This window comes from Dipteris shenzhenensis, chromosome 14 (assembly GCF_047967505.1).
Source record: "Dipteris shenzhenensis isolate YYH24624 ecotype China chromosome 14, Dip_SZ_1.0, whole genome shotgun sequence".
NCBI lineage: Eukaryota > Viridiplantae > Streptophyta > Polypodiopsida > Gleicheniales > Dipteridaceae > Dipteris > Dipteris shenzhenensis.
The window spans coordinates 29,242,363-29,252,204 of record NC_141609.1 but is presented as its reverse complement, the minus strand read 5'-3'; positions in this window follow the sequence as shown (position 1 = coordinate 29,252,204).

Here is a 9,842-nt window from a genome sequence, read left to right as displayed (position 1 = left end):
GTAGAAAAAATCACAAAGGGAGATATACTTATTCACCTAGATCCTAAAAACATTCTCATAATTACCAAGTAGCATCATCATATTCCTTCCAATCATAGGGGGACATGGAGTCCAAGAACAAAAGAGGTCATCAACCCTATGCATCAAGAGAATAGAATCATTCTCATAATTACCAAGTAGCATCATATTCCTTCCAATCATAGGAGGACATGTAGTCCAAGAACAAAAGGGGTCATCAACCCTATGCTCCAACAAGAATTGGCAATTGCTAATTCCAAGTCATTTGGAACTCAAATGCATGAAAAAGTAGAGAGATATTGCAAATGGATATTTCAATAGAATGGAAGGCAAACAACAATTTTCCAATGAAGAAAATTATAATCATCCCCAAGATAACAAAGTCTAGTGTTAAGCCCTACACAAATGCAATAAGTCCAAAGTGATTCAACAATGATGAAATTATTTTGTGGTTTGATTTTTGAGTAGGTAATCACACGTCTCATAAGGAAGAATGGTTTTTGAGACTACATCAAAACAAGAATGCAAAGGAGAATGTAATCATGGAGATAGCTATCTGCACAAGATAGTAAGAATTAGCTCAATTCCTCTTCTCAATGATGAAGGAATGCACAAAGCATAGCAGATGCTTTCTTTGTTCCAACATTGTTAAAAAATATGTTATTAGTTGGTTAGATGATTGACACAGATATCAATTTAATCTTCATGAAGTCTGGTTGCATAGATCAAGAGTTGTGGAATTCAAATAGAATCATTGCAAAATGCTCCAAGATCTAAAGAATGTTTAAAGTTTCTTCATTAGTGCGTATTTAGAGACATTTGACAGCTTCTCATCAAAACCAAAACACTTACTAAGCACATTATGACACAAAAGATTTGCATGCCTCAATTTTGAAAACTTGGTTTCACTCAAGTAGACTACCACACGGGTCAAGGCTTTCCATAAGTCTATATTTAAGGACTTCCATAGGTCTATTTTCAAGGCCTTCCTTTGGTCTATTTTTATGTTTGAAGGCATTCCATAGGACTATTTTCAAAATGATATTTGTGAATCACATTTGCCTTTTTCCACTTGATAGCTTAAAAGCACTAACGTACTCTAGATCATACATTTAGACATTTGGCGTTATGACTCAAATCAACCATTAAACAAGGCCTTATATTTTGTCTCCTTCATTAACATTGGTTGAAAGTTCTAGGGTATGGCAAATGACAAACATTAAACAAATCAGTCTTAGACAACAATAATAAGCACCACCAACTATTTATTACACAAGATGCCAACTAAGCCAGTTAAGATGTTACACCTTATGAAGCATTTCAAGATATTACACCCTATGAAGCCTTTACACAAGATATAAAGCAACCACAAAAGTTAAAACTAGACATGTACTCCAAAAGAAAAAGCTATTTAGGCTGAAAAAAATAATTATGCACTAATGACAATAATCATGCAAATAAAGGAGCATGCATACTTTGAAGATGTAGTCCAACTAAACTATAAACAAAGAAATGGGCAATTTGTACAAAAACAATACATGGGAGCTATATGACTTACCCACTAGGAAAGAAAGCCATTGCAAACAAATGGCTTTACAAGGTAAAGGACAATCAAGATAGAACCATGAATGATACAATGTTGGACTAGTTGCAAAGGGATTTTCACAACAATATAGGGAAGGATGTGAAGAAATTAGTGCTCCACTATGGATATCATAAGATTTTTTGTATCACTAGCAACCAATAGTAGATGGAATATGTATCAAGTAGATGTGAAAATGTTGATGTTCTATTTCCCTCATTACTCTATTAACTAACACTCACATGCTTGCTTCTCATTCACTCAATAAGATTCCCTCTCTTGAAGTCCTATGAAGCTTTCCTTACATCATGTTGCTATCGATGCACTAGGTTGTCAGGGAAACTAATTGTGGCTAAGATAATGGTGGACGTAAGGTGAACAAAAGCATCTAAAGACACCTAGAATGAACACATGATAATAGATCCAATAAATATGGAAAAACATACTTGCATTAAGAAATGGGGCTCATGGCTCCGTTACAAGCACTCAAAGCTGCATGGTGTGGTGATGTGCATCCACTACTGAGTGGCATGAAAATGCATAATATAATAAGGTGGACTCCCTAGCTCTTACTCTTGTTAAGCTTCTAGCTATAGCATTTGCTTCTAGTCCTTCCTTTGTCATTGTCATGCCTTTTAAAGGTATTGCTTCTTGCTAGCTAGTTATCAATGCCCATCACTCGCTTTTTGTTCCTCACATCCTACACCACTCTCACTAACTACCATCTTGTTCTTGACTATCCACCTTGCCACTTGGTTGCCACCTAGGCCAAGTCTAGTCTTTGTGGTTGTGGGGAGTCAATGCCAAGAGCTCTACCTATTATCCCAAGAGCCTTCTCATTTTTCTATGCCATGCCTAAATCTTTTATGTGCCTTGCACATTAGCCAGCTTCTTCTCTAGTCTTGATACGATCCCCCAAAGACCTTTCTCGATCAATATTAGTCAGATGAACATTTGCCAAGAGGGTAAATTCATTCCATCAAACTTGACGATTGTTGAAGTCTTGCTTGGTTTCTCAACTTTACTCCATGTATCTATTGGTTTGGCTCTTTTTTCTTCTCCTTTATAAGGCTACAATTTTTCTTCTCAAACTTCCATATCAGGCTGCAAATCACCATCAAAGAGTGATATCATTGTTGGCACCTTTGTGGTGTCCTAGGCTTCTTCACCTTCCAAGTCATACAAGGACAATAATCAGTATCCTTTAGACCCTTATGGTGACTCATGACATTCCTCATAGCTCTCAGATTCGTTACATGCTCTGATACCACATGTTGGAAAATTTATTGCACCTCTCTCTCTTACTCACATAATATGCGATAACATTAATGGGATGCTGGAAGAACAAAATGACCCTTAACTTCAAACATAGTTAAGGAAGAACAATAGCCAAATAAGAGGCAAAAATGAAATCCTACTACTCATAACCCAGCTACATTGTAAGCAATGACAAAAAATATATATGAAATGGAGCAATATAGCTGCCACTTTGAAAACACATAGTCTTCTAAAAACTCTATCAGAAGAGTGAAAGACGTGCCGTGATCGAGTAGAAGCATTGCATATCTGGTGGGTAGTAGCAAAACAGTGACTTAGAACTGCCGCAAATATATTACTGATTCAAACGGAGATAAGAGATCCAAACAGTGAGTGTGAACAAAAAGAACATGTCATTAAGGATTCTACAGCTTGAATATACTACCCAAAAACGTCAATACATTAAAATCTTTTGAGACGACTCTTTATCACTACTTAGAGAATGTTAATTTTGAAAGCTACTATTAACCAAGGCAATAGGACCGTTTGATTTTAGCTAATCAACTTCCTCATGAAACACATCATGTTCGAGACGGGCAATACTAACAGAAGAGACTTTAATGGAGAGGGTTGAAAGGTAAGAAGTGCTGAGGGGAAGAGAAACCCAAAGCTTTGATACCATGTTGAAAGAACAAATCAAATAGGGAAGAGGAGTTGTTCATAACATGAGCTCTGATATGACCATTCATCCAATTAGAGAGGTCTCTTCATAGTGTTGAATTTCCTCGTAAGAGAGCAGCTATTGTGATTTTGACTTAATGTGGATAGGAATGATGCTAGGGAGGCTATGCCCTTAGATCCTTTTATTGACCCATGGTGCAATACTAGTTCTTTGAAACCATAAAGGGATTGGCTATGGTTATCTAGAAGATTCTATAGAATTGGGTCCTTCTTCAAAGATTTTGTCTAGTAAGATGGGACCCAAAGAATGCTGTGAGGTTTCTTCTTCATCAGTAACCTTTTCTGGAATTTCCAAGGGTTTTGCATGTCTAGGTATTGGTTGGGTATTGTTATGCAATGTATCCCTAGCCTTGTTTTCCCTTAACCTCTCTTCAAATTTCAATTGGCACTCACGTATCAATTCTTGGGATTCGGAGAGTCTTTCTTTTTCTAATGAGGGGTTGTGATATTCACCATGATCTAGTGGTGCAGTGGCCTTACCCTGAATGGGTTTGAATACATACCCTTTGGTATGCTCTTGGGTGATATAGCTTTAGATGAGGCCTATGCTAGATGTGGTAGATGTAGAGAGAGTGGAGATTTTGTTGTTGGAACCATCTTGGATGATTTTCTTATCCTTACATTTTCCTACCACTCTTGTGCCACTAGGATTGGTTTGTGTAGCATCAGTATCTTGGGATGTATTTGCCTTATCCCTTTTGGATTGCCTTAATTCCTCGGTAAATGCCTTATCTTGTAGACAGTTAATAGCATTGAGAGAGATAGTTGCAACTTGTCCTTGCTCAACACTTAGCAGATTAATGCGTGTTGTCTTAATAGTTGTTGCTGGCCTTCTCATAGGGCATTCCTTGTATAAATGTTCAACTCCACAATCAGAGCATAATGGTGCTAGTGCATTTGAATTTATCACCACGTTGGTTAAATCATGACCATCATTATGAGGAAAATCCTTTTGGAATGTGGGCCCTAGCACTTAAAGCATGGTCTGGGTGGGGAAGTCTGTACTTTTCCCTTATGTGGACATTCGGAGTGTTTGTGAGCTCCATGGAAAATGTAACACTGCATGGGTTTGCCTCCAATAGTGTTGTTCATGTCCCTTGAGCTTGGATTCATGGGACTTAGAGGAACGGTCTGATGGGGGTATGATAAAACGATGTGTATTGGTCACCCTGCATCAGGTAGTGTACACTAGAATTAGGGTCTTTTTCCTCATACTATGGGCAGTCCTCTTCTTGACTTGGTTGCTCATAACTTTCCCAATCTAGGGGAACCTCTTTGACCATTACTTGGTTTATTGGAGTGATACGTGGTGGTGGTGGTTGTGGTCCTAAAATGGGTGGAGGCAATGGCACATTTTGAGCTCATTAGGAAAAAGTGACTTTCTGATATCACAGATATAGATGGATTCTGGTATTTTTCATCAAAATGTCCTTGTTAGGGTTGGATAGCCTAATTAGCTTGAAGAGGAGGCACAAGTGCCAACTGTTGTCTTTGCTAGTAATGCTGTTGTTGTCCCCCTCTAGGTAATCTGCATTGGAGGATGCTGTAATTACCATATCGTTGACAATTAGAACAAAAGAATGAAGGTCTTGGCTTAAGAGTAGGGTATTTGTTGGTGGGGTGATTTCCATTACAAATCGCACACCAAACGTGATCCCTTCGTGGAAATAAATGAGTATTGCCTTGGCCTTCCCTATATCCATTGGTCTTTAGCTACATGCCTAATTGGCTAAGCAGATTAGAAGCTAGTTCCCCTTTGTCAAGCTTCTTTGGATTGGAAGCCTCTACTTTTCCAGCATTGGAAGTTATGGTTTTGGCAGATGAGATGATGTAGATGAGGTTGAGGTGTCCGAGCTCGAGGGCTTCTCTTTCATGTTGTCACTCAACTTTATGGCCACTTTGCTACATAATTCAAATGACGTTGGATTCATAGCAAATAGATGATCGTGTAGTCTACTGCCAAGCAGTATAATCTCTAAGAGACTCCTTCTCACCTTGTTGGACCTCATATAGTTGGTTGATTGGACTCCATTTTGGCCCACTAGGAGTGAATCCTACAATGAAACCTTTCATGAGAATTGTCCAAGTGATCTTCTCATCATGCATTAGTGCCCTAAACCAAATTCCTACCTTCCCTTCTAGAGATAGGCAGAATGCATGGACCCTGTCTAGGCCACTAACCAATCCTAGGGTTTCACATACTTGTTTGAAACGCTCCACATGGGGGACTGGATCACCCTCTCCTAGGAACTTGGTTAGGAGTCTTGATATGGCTATGGCTTTAGTTCTAGTGGGATTAGAATCCCTCATTACATGACCTGCCATTGGGTCTTGAGCCCACCTTCCCTAGGGCATCAACTCCCTTTAGTAAGAATACCTATCAAAATTTTGAGTATGAGACGAATGTACAAATATGACATGAGTAAAAATTACTCAACTAGCATGGTTGTGTCCTATACTAAAGAGCTTCAAATATGTCTTTACACCTTGAAATTTGGGTAACACATGGAAAAGTTACATGATCTTTAAAGAACGTTGACTTTCATATTTTAATGTATTTTTTGCTTTACCCCCCCCCCCCGTCCAAAAGAACCCCCCCTTGGGTCTCACATTATGAAAAATATTTACAAATCTTAAAATCTTGCATTTTTCAAGCTATATACCTTATCATTTGTGGGAGGGGACACTTGATATTTTCATAGTTTTCCCTTGCATATTTATAGTTTTTGTAAGAAATCCATGCATATTTTATATGGAACAACTTGTCCCCCCATACCCTAAGTTTTGGACGAGGGTAGTAACATAATACATATTGAGTTGGTGCCCCAGGCCACCTTCCTAAAGAGGCCACTAAGATTCTCATGGCCTCATCTGATAATGTGGAAATGGTAATAGTGCTGATGTTTGTATCGGTGGATAATAAATTGGTGCCGGAGGCACATAAGGTGGCACATATATCGATTGGGGCATGTATGGTGGTGGGGGAGGAATATATGGCAGTGGTGGAACCTAAGGAGGAGGAGGAGGCAGTGGAAATGATCTACTCATAGCTTGTAGAATGCAGCACCAGTAGGGTTAACTCCATGCGAGGGAGGTGGCAATGGTGTACTGGCCTTTGGGTATGCAATGTCGATGGACCACTATCCATAGGTGTTGGCGGTCTAGGCACAACATTCCTTGGAGGGTTGGCTACCACACTCCTTGGTACTAGATTTGGTCTTGGTGGTAATGTGGGTCTAGGCATTTGAGGTGCTTGCGAGTGCAGGCTTTGGGATGCTTGTTGGCCACGATCGTTCCCATGCTTCCCAAAATTCTGCCTCCCAACGTCTTTCAAACTCTTCATCGGTCATGTCCCTAAAATTTGGCATTGGCTCCATATAAAAATCTAAACCACTAGCTCTAGGTGGCATTGGCACACTAGTATTGTTGCCTCTTGAAGGTGGTTGAGAAATCTACGTTCTAGGCAATGGCTTGATTGTAGTTTGCACTGGTCTCTAAGGTGATATAGGCATGGTATCTCTAATCATGATTTAAGCTTGGGGATGGGCGTTCACCCACATTTGCCTCTATAATCCCTGCAATCTTCTTACCTTGTGGTCTAATTCCTCCGTGGTCATCCCTTCTACTCTATTCATCCATGGGTCATCATTCATTTGGAATGGACCTCCGCTAGTAGTGGGATACCATTGAAATGATTCTGGCTTTGGCTCTTGTGCCTCTGTTATTGGCACTCTAGGTCTAACCCTAATAGGTGGTGGCTAAGGGGTTATGCGTGCTTGTGTGGCTGGGGTTGTAGTTCACCTTGTCTACCAAACAAATATACGAACTCGGCAGCATCGCCTTCTACTCCACCAAAATTGACTCTCATAGTTACACCCAATCTACCCATCAAGGGATTGAAAAAATTTCTAATCCTAGATGTCGTGGAAGGGGTAGGTGATTGTGGTTGTCATGTGGTGGAGTTGGGTGCCATTGTGGCCACTATGTTGGAACTATCTCCCATTTCTCCATCCATGCCTGATGTATCTTCTAAACTTGAGAGGTCAGCTCGAGATGGACCAAGGACTGAGTGAGAGCTTAGTCTTGAGTGGCTAGAGTTGCGGGTTTGAAAGCTAGCCTGGTAGGTTGACTAGTTATGGGTTGAGGCTTCGTCCTCTAGTTCAAAGTTAGTCCTTAAGACTCTTCCTGATCTCAATTGCATGTGCCCTAGGTGGCAAGATGTGTAATTTTGTACTGGTTGGATTTGGCAAAGTTTCTATCAAATTCTCAATCTCAGGAGCTTATCACCACTTGAAGTGGCTCTAGGCACTTTTGGCCACGTGAAGCGACTATCTTGGTTGCTTGAGGCGGCTATAACTGTGGATGGATGCTTGAAGTGGCTATCGATTGAGAGGGCAGCTTGAAGCTACTTTAGCAAGGTAGATCGAACAATGACGTGGTAGGGGATATAGCAGCATGAAGCTAAACTAGCAGATGATGTGGTAATTTGTGAACATTTTCTATGGTCGCTTGAGTGATGATGTGGCACAATTATGGCTGCTTGAGGTGGCTATCTTGGTAGCTTGATCATGGATTATGGTTGCTTGAGGCAGGTATGCTATGGCTTCATGAATAAAGGCCTTATGCCTAGTGAACAAATTATAGCCACGTGAATATTTTTTGGCTAAATCTATCAGCAGGAACTGACCAAATCTCTAACTGATTGCAGTGGTAGTGGAGTTTAATGTTCAGTTATGGGCCACATTTGTAGATCTGAAGTGGGCAGTGGGGTATCAGAGCATGGCCGCATGAAGCATCTATAGGGCTTTATAGCTGGCTAATTTGGTCGCTTAAAGAGGCTATAACAACTTATGGCTGCGTGATAGAATTATGGCCACTTGAACTTCTCTCGATGGCCGCTGATTGGTTTTTTCAAATTGTGATCCCCAAAATAGTTTTCTATTCAAATTTTGACACTTTGAGGGTGTTCATTATGCTCCCTAGCTAGTATCTAACAAAAAAAACAAGTTGAATACATTCAAAAGGCCTGCCCTGGAAGCTGAGAGAAGAAGAAGAAGAAGAAGAAGAAGAGAGAGAGAGAGAGAGAGAGAGAGAGAGAGAAAGGGGGTAGAGAGAAAGGGGGGGGGGGGAAATGGGGAGAGAGAGAAAGAGGGAGAAAAAAATGGGGACCAAAATAGCAAAAAATCCACATCATTTTCCTATTCTTAAACATGAACACCGTTACTAAAGCCTTCCCTCCTCAGGGCAGGCCAACAACTAAAAACAAGTGCCAAAGTGCAAAAGAAAGATTTCTAGCTATTTAACAAAAATCATGCAAATGTGAGATTTTTTGGTGTTTTCATTCATATTTTTTATAGTAGAAAGGTTAGCAATGCTTTATCTACCTTCTTACCAATCCTCATTGCAAAAAACAACCTAAAACTAGCTCTAATGACTGATTTTCACTCACCGGTTCCTCTTTCCACTTTTTTTCCTAAATGTCAAATACAATAGCCACTTGCTAATATACTACGTCAAAGGCAAAGAATAAGATACCAGAGAAGTGAAGCAAGACTTCGATGCTTACCTCGACTCCCCAGCAACGTCACAAAAAATGTGTAGTCATGATGTCTACGTGTCGAGGGAGGACGTCGAGGAGAAGTAGGAGGAACACGATCCTCTCAACCGGTGGTGTGTGAGTTCGAAGGCATGGACGGTCTGCCCATGTCAAGGGTGGCTCTCGAAAACTCCACAAAGTGTATCGGTAAGGGAGGGGGAGGGGGGAGAGAGAGAGAGAGGAGCACACATGAAATACACTAATGCAATGGAATGGAAAGGAAGCAACAACTCAAAAGACGCAAGTCCAAAAGAGAGAAGAGCTTGTATTCCAAATTGCAAGATGAAGAATTAAGACCAAAGTCAAACATTTGGCCTTATATACATGCTCCTTTTCAAAGGGAGGAATAAGCCTAAAATGTAAAGCACTCTTTAGTCCTCTCCCTATATTACATTGGCCCTTGGGCATTATGCATCCAAGGCTTGGCCTCTCTTCTAATGATGTCCTCACAACTACCATAGACCTTCGCATGCTCTCATTAAAGGGGTGGACTTTGCCGATATTACAATGTGAAATACAGTAAAATATTAAAAGCACGAGATATGTCCATGTGTTGACCATAATTTTCTATTAGAAAATTCAACAAATTTGTTACAAAGCTAATAAATAGATCGAGAAATCAAAGACGTGGTTATAATGTTTTAAAAA